The following is a 12620-nucleotide window of genomic DNA, read 5'->3' as shown; positions in this document are numbered from 1 at the left end:
ACTTCCACCATCTGCAATCCGACCCCACCACCAAAGACATTTTTCCCTCCCCACCCTTATCTGCTTTCCAGAGGGACCACTCTGTCCGTGACTCCCTTGTCTGCTCCACACTCCCCTCCAGTCCCACCACACCCGGCACTTTTCTCTGCAACCGCAGGAAGTGCTACACCTGCCCCCACACCTCCTCCCTCACCCACATCCCAGGCCCCAAGAAGACTTTCCACATCAAGCAGATGCTCACCTGCACATCTGCTAATGTGGTATACTGCATCCGCTGTACCCATTGTGGACTCCACTACATCGAAGAAACCAAGTGGAGACTTGGGGACTGCTTTGCAGGACACCTCCGCTCGGTTTGCAATAAACAACTGCACCTCCCAGTCGCAAATCATTTCAACTCTTCCCCCGCCCCAGGCAACATTCCATCCTGGGCCTCCTGTAGTGCCACAACGATGCTACCCGAAGGTTGCAGGAACAGCAACTCATATTCCGTTTGGGAATCCTGCAGCCCAATGGTATCAATGTAGATTTCACAAGTTTCAAAATCTCCCCTCCCCCCACTGCATCCCAAAATCAGCCCAGCTCGTCCATGCCTCCCTAACCTGTTCCTCTTCTCACCGATCCCCTCCTCCCACCTCAAGCCGCACCCCCATTTCCTACCTCCTAACCTCATCCCGCCCCCTTGACCTGTCTGTCCTCCCTGGACTGACCTATCTCCTCCCTGCCTCCCCACCTACACTCACCTTTACTGGCTCCATCCCTGCCTCCTTGACCTGCCTGCCTCCTCTCCTCCTATCTTTTCCTCTGTGCATCTTCGATCTGCCTCCCCCTCCCTGCCTATTTATTTCAGAGCTCCCTTCCCTTCCCCATTTCTGATGAAGGGTCTAGGCCGGAAACGTCAGCTTTCCTGCTCCTAAGATGCTGTTTGGCCTGCTGTGTTCATCCAGCTCTACACCTTGGTGTCAATGATTTTCCATGAGATGGTTTTCACTATAATTTCTTGCGAATATATCAGCCTGCCCTCTAGTAATTGTGTTTGGACTCTACGGAGGTGGATGGGATATTAATGATGTTTCTTTCCAGTAGTGATGTATTGAGAATGGACTTCTATATAATCACAGATGTGCGCCTAAACTCAAATAAAGCTACTTTCAGAATGGTTTGGTTTACATGTGCCTGCTCAACATTTCATCTAATCTTTGCTTACTTCGGTCTGCTCTGACATTACTGCTGTGCTTCAGATAATGGATGATTTTTCACTTCACTTGTACAGCAATCAATGAGAGCTGAGTTCTTAATCCTTACCAGTCTCATTTGAGAATGCTCGTAGATGCCCCAGAAACTAACAAGTGAGGGGGAAACTGTGAACATTCCCATCAGCTATCATGGTGAAGCCTAACATGTGAACACAAGAGTCAAGGCTGAAGGTATTCCAATTATTTTTATCCTTAAAGACCAAGTGGTAGAAAGTCTTTGGCCTCCAATTTTCTTTCTTGCAGTGTTGCCAATGATATATCCTCATACCCTTATGAATAGAATCTATCGTAATTCATATCAAATAATTGATAATTATTTGTGATTGTATGTAGCACTGTTCATGTTTGCATGTAATATTAATTAGACTTATGTGTACTAGCTGCCCCATTCAAACTGACTCAAAAGGACATTACCATGTCAGGTTACAGTACACTCAAAGGTGCAGTAATGCATAACATGTTGTGTGCATGGCTTCATTTAACAAAGCTGCATAAATATCACCAGATAAAAATCTTTACACCTCCATGTCAAAAGTAGTGCTTTTCACTTGAAAACCTAGCCTTGAATAGAAGGAATCCCCAAACCCCTTACTCTAAACCCGTTTCCAGCCAGTGTGGCTCCAAGAATCATTCAAAGATAATAATTGGATTAGATCTCTTCTTTAAAAGCAAATTGTCACTTTTTTGCAGACTTTATTGTATTGTGACGGGTATTAGATTAAGCATATTATAATTTGTAAGTGACAGGATTTATCTTGACTTAGGTTTTTATTCAATGTCATGTATGTAAGCAAATTTTAACCTACCTATAAAACTAACAGCACTATGACCAGGACCTCACGACTTTGAATGCATGGAAGTATGAATGAAACAGAGAGCACTACTATAACAGACGCGACTGTGAAACTGAATGAATGAATGAGCGATTGTAAACAGAACTCCGAGACAGAAGAAACTGTGAAACTGAATGAATAGATGATAGTAAACAAAAGTCATGGAATTCCATGACTAATAGAAATCCAAACTTTTATTTAGTGCACAGATACGTTTTGACAACATTTTAACTTTGGAGATAATAGGACTAACGCCTTTTGAATTATGCAAGGACCAAACTGGACAGCCACTCTAATCTCATCCCAATAACCACTAACACTTAGCAACTGTTTAAACCATCTCTGATTTCTTACAGGACAGATTTCTGTAAGATTGCCACTAATTAACAGTCGAGTGTTAGAATGTTGATGTATGCACAAACTATGTATAAAAGAAGCTACTTTTGAGCTATGATTTTGGATTCTGTTTTCACCTCACATTGTCCTGCTGTGAACGTACAATAAAGACGCTATTTTTGACACTCACTGATCTTGATTGTCTGTCTGTTTCTTTGAACATGATCCCACCAATCTCCACAATGACTGTTGGCCCTGTCAACATCTTCCTGTGATGCAAAATACCTATGTAGCAGAATTTGTCATTTCTCCAACCATACAGTTCCAGTGTATCAATATGCCCAGCATGGTGGAAATGTATCTGCCATTTTTCTCAAGGTTTCCTCAGTTTTCCCATTGAATTTCTGATGGGAGAGCAGGACAGCTCCATTGCAATTCCAGCCGTGCATATGTAAGTCAAACTCTATAAAATACACAATGCTTTTCATCCAGGAATTTCAAGTTGTTTATTCTTTTCAAACTGCCACCAGTTGTTTCTTTGTAGTTTTAAAGAACTGTCTCACTGGACTTTTGCAGAAGCTCATGATTGATTTGATATTTTTAACACACTGTTAAGGACCTCTTTGGATTCCATGAACTATGTTTTAACTTGGGCACATGTGGAAATCTGATGGGTTAAGGTCGGCCACACATCATACATCCTGTATTTCTTGGTTACATTCCATTAAATTCGGCTTGAACCTAAAGTAAAAATCTCTTAATTTTATTTTTAAGTACATTATCAGGGCATGGCTTAGACAATTAATGGTAGGACCTTGGGTAGTGTTATAGAAGAGAGGGACCTAGGGGTGCAATTACACAATTCTTTGAAGTTTGCGTCACACGTAGACAGGGTGGTTAAAAAGTTATTTGGCACGTTTGCCTTCATTGAAGGAGTTGGGAAGTCATATTAAGGTTGTACAGGACATTGGTGAGGCTTCTTCTGGAATAGTGTGTCCAGCTTTGGTCGCCCATTTATAGGAAAGATATTATCAAGATGGACAGCATTCAAAAGAGATTTGCCAGGATGTTGCCAAGTATGGAAGGTTTGAAGTATAAAAAAAGGTTTAATAGGCTGCGATTTTTTTCACTGGCGTGCAGGAGATTGTGTGGCAAACTGATGGAAGTTTACACACTAATGAGAGGCATAGATAGAGGTAATGGTAGTTGTCTTTCCCTAGGATGGGGGAATTTCAAGACTAGGGCACATTTTTAACGTGAAAGGAGAGATTTAAACAAAAGACGAGGGGCAAATTTTTTACACTGAAGATGGTTTGCATGTGGAATCAACTTCCTGAGGAAGTGGTGAATGTGGATACAATTACAATATTTTAAAAACTCTTGGATAGAGGGATAAAGGCCAGGAGCAGGCAGGTGGGGTTAGTTTAGTATGGGATTATGTTCAGTATAGACTGGTTGGACCGAAGGGTCTGTTTCTGTATTATATCACTCTATGACTCTCTGTTTGATAAATATACTTTTACCAGAACATGATTTTTACTTTGTTTTGCATGATTCCAATAATACATGCCTGATTTACAATTGTATGGTACTTGCCCAACTCCCAGCCATGTGGAGAAATAACTGCATGCCAAAACTGAGCATTCCTGGGCATGTCCTGTTTGTTTAGCTCATTTTGGTCATTGCCAGCCTCAATTATAGCTGAATGCATTTTTTTCAAAATGTCCCTAAGGACACTCAACCCTCTGCCTCTTTAAAAAAAACAGCAGTCTGATGATCCTCAAACTTCCAAATTTTGAAGCTGTAGACGAATTGAATGAAGATTCACAGCATTCCATCTCCAGATATGCAATCTTATATATGAGGCAAGGCATGTTAAAATATTTTCTTTTCTATAATTTCATGTCTCTTTGCGTGTATTATCTTAACTTTGTGCTTGTATTCTGTTCTTGTTTGACATTCTGGGACCATAATCCAAATATTTACATGGGTTTCTATGGGAATATGTGTTTTGAATAATACGGTTTCACTTATTGCAGTGATTTTCATAACTGTGTTAATCGAGGGCTACATGAAGTTATTGAGATTCCAGTATGAATTGTAAGCGAGATGCCCCAATCTCAAAATCTATAAATGTATTTAACAACTGTGGCTTGGACTTCCTTAAAGCCCTGTTAACAGAGCAAACACAGGAATCTTTACAATGTTATGTCAGAGCTGCCCAATTTTAGTTTAGTTTTAGCTAGATGTTAAAATTCAAGTCAGTGTGCAGATAGAATTTAAGCTGTAGTACCGACCCAGAAGTTACACCAAAATCTATTAATTTTGTCACAGTAATATTGCAATAAGTTATGGTGCTATTGCTGTTTTTCAACTTGTATCAAATGCTCTCATATTGCAGAATGAACAGCGCAGCAGGGGGTTGTTCGGCCCATTGTGCATAGGTTGATCCAAGCTACGCATCTGGAGCTGTCTAATCTAATTTCCCTCCCATTTCTCTATCCTTTGATATTCTTCCTTTTCAAGTATTTATCCAATTTCCTTTTAAATGATATAGTTTCTACCTCAAGGGCTACTTGCCATATAAAGCATTCCATATTCTATCAATTCTCTTTGTAGAAGAACATTCTTCTAGCTTCCACTTTGGTTCTTCTCGTGGCTGTCGCAAGCTGAGATTCCTTTGTTAATGATGCGAGGTCCCATGAAAACAGTCAATTACTTTTTGTGACCTCATAAGCAAACTTTGCAAACCCCTTCTGTTACATTTGAAATTTAGATTTAAAAACACTTCTTCACAATATTACTCTTTCATTTAAGGTATCATGAATGTTCTCAATGCTCCTCCCCTATTCTTCCTGCATGGTGGGGGGTCCCATTTGTGCTGCAGGCAGCAGTTCAACAGTGGCCTCACCACTGTTCTGTGCACAGTAAACATAATTTCTTTGTTTTAATTTTCAATACCATGGTGTAAATAGCTCAAAATACCACTTGTCCTTTTTAAAGCCTTTTCTGTCTTCCCTCTTACCTTTCAAAGATCACTTTAAAGGTTTTGTTTTGAAAGAGTATTGCTGTTTAAGGTAAAATTAGCACTTTGAGTTTTGTATGTGACAGGTTATGCTCATGCATTAGGTGCTTGCAGTAATGAAAAAAAGTATTTAATAAAATTATGAAGTAAACTAATAAATGTAAGGGTTTTGAAATATAAACAGAAAATATTGGGAAATATGCAATTAATAGGTTCACTCTGAAGCAGTACATTCCAAAGTGTCACAGCATGTATTTTCTTTACAAATGCTGAGTGACTTGATATTGTGTAGAATATAGTTTCCAAATCACTTGGTAATGTAATTTGAGAAAATAACCAACTTTACTAATGCTTTATATCTTTATACAATTTACGTATACTAAGTATTATGCAATATTTGACAAAACTGTACCCAGCTCAAAGAGGAAGGTTGAACTGAGAATGGTTCCTCTATCAAAAAATATGTAAAAGCAAACAGTAAAAGCATTTGCATGTATTTGACAAAGAAGTCTGTATCTAAATCAAGGACTGGTTCCTCGGAGTGAGCCTGAAGAATTAATAGTGGGAAACAAAGAAGGTGCAGAGACCTTGAACGAATATCATGTATCTGACTTCTGGAAGCTCAAAGTATCTCAAGAATAGCAGAGAACCAAAAGACATAAAACAATGATGGTGCAATGATGACAGCCTCTCTCAATGTCGGCAAAGCAAAAGAACTGATCATTGCCTCAGCTCTGTTGATGTAGATGGGGGTGTGTCCTCCCTTCTTCCTGAAGTCAGAGAAGGTCGAGAGTGCCAAGTTCTTTGGAGTGATGATAACTGACAATCTGTCTTGGAGCTCCCACATAGTTGCAGCGGTTGAGAAGCACAACGCCTCTTTTCTTCCTCAGGTGGCTTAGGAAACTCAACATATCTATAAGGATAATAGGAACTGCCGATGCTGGAGAATCTGTGTGAAGCTGGATGAACACGTCAAGCTTTCCTGTTCCTCTGCTGCTGCTTGGCCTGCTGTGTTCCTCCAGCTTCACAGCATGTTATATCTATAAGGATTCTCACCAACTTTCAAAGATGTACTATAGAATCTTTTGAGGTGCATAACAGCTTGGAACGGCATCTACTCTGACCACAATAAACTATAGAAGGTTGTGTGCACAGCCCAGACAATCATAGAAATCAACCTCCCATCCATGGACTCCATTTACACTTCTTGTTGCTGCAGGAAGGCTGCCAACATCGTGAAAGACCTGTTCCACCCTGGTAATGATCTCTTCCAACCTCTTCTATCAGATAGAAGCTACCGAAACTTGAACATATGCACAACAGGTTCAAGAACAGCTTCTTCCCTGCCATTCTTAGATTGCTGAATTGACCTCTCTAGCTAGATCAACATTGACTATAAATAATGTTAATCTCACTTTGCACACTGCCTGTGCAGCTGTAACATTGTATGCCTCACTTTGTCTAAGCACACCATGATCTCTATGTCCTTATTTGCTATGATTTGCCAGTATTGCTTGCAAAATAAATCTTTTCACTGTAATTAGGTACATGTGACACAACAAATAAAAACGAACCAAATCAAAATAATCAATCACTACAGAATAATTTTCCTCACATTTTGTTTTCAGATTAACATTAACAAATCTTCTGGACCTAATGACCTGCATCTTGGGCTCTAAAGGAAGTGGCTACAAAGATTACTGATGTATTGTAATCTTCCAAAATTCCCAGGATTCTAGAAAGCTTCCATCAAATTGGAAAACTGCAATTGTAATGCCATTTTTGTTAAAAAGAGGGAGAAGAAAGCAGGAAACTGCAGGCCAGTTCGTCTATCACTCTTCATTGGGAAAATATTAGAATTCATTATTAAGGAGGTATTAGTATGACATTTAGGAAATCATAACACACTGAAGTAGTGCCAATAGACTTTGTGAAAGGAAACTTGTGTTTGACAAACAACAAACAAAGAACAAAGAAAATTACAGCACAGGAACAGGCCCTTCGGCCCTCCAAGCCTGTGCTGATCGAGATCCTCTGTCTAACCTGTCATCTATTTTCTAACAGTCTGTGTCCATTCGCTCCCTGCCCATCCATGTACCTGTCCAAATATATCTTAAAAGACGCTAACGTGTCTGCATCTACCACCTCTGCTGGCAACGCGTTCCAGGCACCCACCGCCCTCTGTGTAAAGAACTTTCCACACATATCTCCCTTAAACTTTCCTCCTCTCACTTTGAACTCATGACCCCTAGTAATTGAGTCCCCCACTCCGGGAAAAAGCTTTTTGCTATCCACCCTGTCTATACCCCTCATGATTTTGTAGACCTCAATCAGGTTCCCCCCTCAAACTCCGTCTTTCTAATGAAAATAATCCTAATCTACTCAACCTCTCTTCATAGCTAGCACCCTCCATACCAGGCAACATCCTGGTGAACCTCCTCTGCACCCTCTCCAAAGCATCCACATCCTTTTGGTAATATGGCGACCAGAACTGTACACAGTACTCCAAATGTGGCCGAACCGAAGTCCTATGCAATTGCAACATGACCTGCCAACTCTTGTACTCAATACCCTGTCCAATGAAGGAAAGCATGCCATATGCCTTCTTGACCACCCTATTGACCTGCGTTGTCACCTTCAGGGAACAATGGACCTAAACACCCAGATCTCTCTGTTCATCAATTTTCCCTAGGACTTTTCCATTTACTGTATAATTCGCCCTTGAATTTGATCTTCCAAAATGCATCACCTCGCATTTGCCCGGATTGAACTCCATCTGCCATTTATCTGCCCAACTCTCCAGTCTATCTATATTCTGCTGTAATCTCTGACATTCCCCTTCACTAGCATAGTGTCATCTGCAAACTTGCTGAACCAATCATAGTGTCATCTGCAAACTTACTGAACAGACCACCTACACCTTCCTCCAAATCATTTACATATATCACAAACAACAGTGGTACCAGCACAGATCCCTGTGGAACACCACTGGTCACAGGTCTCCAATTTGAGAAACTCCCTTCTACTACTACTCTCTGTCTCCTGTTGCCCAGCCAGTTTTTTTTTATCCATCTAGCTAGCACACCCTGGACCCCATGTGACTTCAATTTCTCCATCAGCCTGCCATGGGGAGCCTTATCAAATGCCTTACTGAAGCCCATGTATGCGACATCTACAGTCTTTCCCTCATCAATCAACTTTGTCACATCCTCAAAGAATTCTATTAAGTTGGTAAGACATGGCCTTCCCTGCACAAAACCATGTTGCCTATCACTGATAAGCCCATTTTCTTCCAAATGGGAATAGATCCTACCCCTCAGTATCTTCTCCAGTAGCTTCCCTACCACTGACGTCAGACTCACTGGTCGATAATTACCTGGATTATCCTTGCTACCCTTATTAAACAAGGGGACAACATTTGCTGGTATTCTTTGAAGACCTAACAAGCAATGTGAATAAACTGAGCCAGTAGGTTTATTTATTTGGATTTCCAACAGATGTTTGTCAAGATTCCCTATAAATGGTTATTGCATAAGACAAGAGATCATGGTGTCATCATTAAAAATTAATACAGAAAGTGGATTCGCTAATGAACAAGAAACATAATCAGGATAAATGGTTCATTTTCAGGTTGTCAATCTGTAATAGAGTGCCACAGAGATCATTTCTGGGGTCTCAACAACTTATGAGTATATTGGTGACTTGGATGAAGGAACAGAAGGTGATGTAGCTAAATTTACTGATAATGCAATAAGCAGTAGAAAAGTATGTAGTAAAAAGTATTAAATATGTCCACAAAGACACATATTTAGGCTATGAATGGGGAAGAAGTGTGGCAGCTGGAGCGTAATATGTGAAAGTGGCAACTTGACCACTTTGGCTGGAAGAACAGAAAAGCAGTTCTGAGAAGGGTCTCTGTACCTGAAACGTGAACTCTGATTTCTTTCCATAGATGCTTCCAGGCATGCTATGTTTCTCCAGCAATTTCTGTTTTGTTTCAGTTTTCCAGTATGCACATTTCTTTGTTTTATTTTAGTCAATTTTCTGCCTTGTCAGCTGGATGTCTGTTGCCTCTGTGTTGGAAAGTGCTTTACTTGAGCAGATTTTGCACAGACCTCAAACAGATCCACATGTTTCTTTTGTGTCCAGTGTGCTCAAAATACATCACAAAGTGTGAATTGAAGTTGCTGGTAATTGCCAGTAATTATTTCTCTAATGATGGGGATCATTGTAGAATAAAAAAAGAATAAATAGGATATTTGATCAAGCCAGTCCATTTAATATATACTTGAGTCAGTAGCCATCTTTCCTTATCTAAATATATGATTATAACTGTAAATTCACTGCTCCCACATTTGTTTATCTAGCTTCTCATCCATTCAGATAGTGAATTTCACTTTCTCACACATTACTTTAAAAAAATGTTCCTGCTGATTTCCAAATTGAATTCTCCCTTTGGTGACTATTTTAAGTTAATGATCTCTTGTTATGGTCTTCCCCACAAGAGGAAACATTTTCTCACTACTGACTCAATTAAAACCTTTCATAATTTCAAAGAACTTTTTTTTCAAGACAAAAGAACCTCATCCTGTTCACCCTTCCCTTATTTGTATTACCTCACATTTTGGGTAGTGCCTTATGAATCTTCTCCAGTGTTTCTATATCCTTTTCATAATATGGTGACCAGAACTATACCCAGTACAATGGGGGCAGTCTATCCAAGGTTTGATACAAGTTATCATAACTTCCCTATGTTTAATTCTTTCTATATGGAAATGAGTGCATTATTTGTTTATGTTATGGCTATGTTAAACTTTAGAGTAATTTTTAGCGATTGGTGTATTTGCACTTGAGATCCCATTTATTATCCCATACTACTTTCCAATTAACATATGACCTCCCTTTTTAACTATCAAAATGTACTACCTCTTTGTTGAACTTCATTCGCTAATAATTTACATATTCTGCAAACTTATTAATGTTCTCCAATAATTTATTGTGATCCTTCTTGACATCGATCACACTCTTCCAATCACCAACCCACTTTTTAGTGTAATTTCAAATATAATGGTTGTGTTTCGTTATTCCAAAGTCCAAATTGTTAATGGAAATTTGCACAGCAGTGATCTCACACTGATCTAACTGGTGCACTACTTTCCACCAGTTCTGAATATCTACCCTTTACTCCTAACTCTCTGACTTCCACCTTGAAAGTAATTACCACTTGCTCGCAAACACTTCAAACCCAATAACCTGTGGTGTAGCTTTTCTTAGTTTAGTGGATATGATTAAGCCAGAGAGCGCTCAGAAGAAATTTACCAGGATGTTGCTGGGTATGAACGATTTGAGTTATAAAGAAAGGTTGGATAGCCTGGGACATTCATCACTGAAGCATAGAAGGTTGAGAGGCGACCTTATAGAGTTTTATAAAATCATGTGGGGTATAGGTAGAGTTAATGGTAGGTGTCTCTTCCTGAGAATGGGGGAATTTCATGATTCTTTAGCATATTTTCTAGCGGTGAGCCAAAACAGAATTCCATAAGTGAAAACATTAAAAATCTGGCAATGGGTACACGTAGCAGACTTCCTTCTAAAGACATCAATGCACTTTAAAGAGATAATGGGAACTGCAGATGCTGGAGATTCCAAGATAATAAAATGTGAGGCTGGATGAACACAGCAGGCCAAGCAGCATCTCAGGAGCACAAAAGCTGACGTTTCGGGCCTCTGATGAAGGGTCTAGGCCCGAAACGTCAGCTTTTGTGCTCCTGAGATGCTGCTTGGCCTGCTGTGTTCATCCAGCCTCACATTTTAATGCACTTTAAAGAACCTGTTTTTGGTTCTCTTTTTTATTCCAGCAGCTTTTAGCTCACCGATTATCTGATTTACTAAATTTAGTTTCAAAATTTGTGATTTGGATTCAGAAGCTCCAAATCTTTTAAACGTATATGTAACCGATTATAGTGCATCGAGTATTATCGTTTCCCTCGCCTTTTCAGCTCCTTTGTAAAAAAAAGACTGCTGAGCGACTCCACTCTGCCAGGAGAGGGCACTACAGCGTGTTTAATATATCAGTGTGTACAAACTTGAGAAAAACACACCAAAAATATCCACTTGACAAGGCCACTCAGAGTAACTGGGACCTACGAACTCGCCGGTGGAAATGGAACCAAAGAAAGTTGCATGGGGGCTTTACTGAAAAGTAATGTGCAGCATTTGCAACGAGTCCGCCTTATTCAAAACAAAAGTTCCATTCGATTACATTACAATAATAATAGAGTTTAGCTTGTCAATGCAATTATTTATTTCCCTGAATTAATAATCTGATTTCCGGGGGAGTGATTAAGAATTTTAAAGGATTCGACCGCTTTGAATCTGTTATGAATTTATTCTACTTTTTTTTATTTCTGAGACATCCTTTAGGGAAATCAAGAATAATTCCGAAATAAAGCAATGAACGCTAGAGATCTGAAACAAACATTAACAGAAATTCCTGGAGAAACTCAGTGACCCTTCTTCAGAACTAGTTATGAAAATCTTTCAAGATGCATATTAATCATTTTGGTCCATACATCGGCTCTGGTTTTCTAGATGTATTAACCATCGGAGTGCCGGATTAATAGGAGACAGTCTGTGAATACCCCTAATAAGGGGCAGCCAGAATACCGTTCCTGGAAGATTGGACACTGTCTGACAACAAATAAAAACAGCTTGAGACTGAGTACACCTGCAATACTGGAAACTGCCTGAGTACATATGTACGGATTCCTGAGTATACATGGGACAGAACACTTACCTGGATCACTGGAGATGCCCCAAGAGTATATAATACGGGCACTATTGGAGCATGCGTGTAACGCAGAGTCGGAAACTACCCGAGCGTACTTTTGATAATGGATACTGTGTACGCTTAGCTGTAATATCGGATATAGATTAATTTACCTGCAACACTGGGTAATCTTTTGTGGTCCTGGATTTCTGGAAACTTGGTGCACCAATGCTGCTGGTTCTGTTCCAATTGCAATAATTTCTGGATTATTGCCCAAAACAGGTGAAAATTAGCATAGGCACAGTCGGCCGGGGTAATCAGAACGTGGCTATCAGCCTTATATGGGAGATACAGGTTCCTTTTCATGGGATGCTGCCATCAGTTTTGAGAGCAGAAACATT

This window comes from Stegostoma tigrinum, chromosome 12 (assembly GCF_030684315.1).
Source record: "Stegostoma tigrinum isolate sSteTig4 chromosome 12, sSteTig4.hap1, whole genome shotgun sequence".
NCBI lineage: Eukaryota > Metazoa > Chordata > Chondrichthyes > Orectolobiformes > Stegostomatidae > Stegostoma > Stegostoma tigrinum.
The sequence above is the reverse complement of the archived record's forward strand: the minus strand, read 5'-3'. Positions refer to the sequence as shown.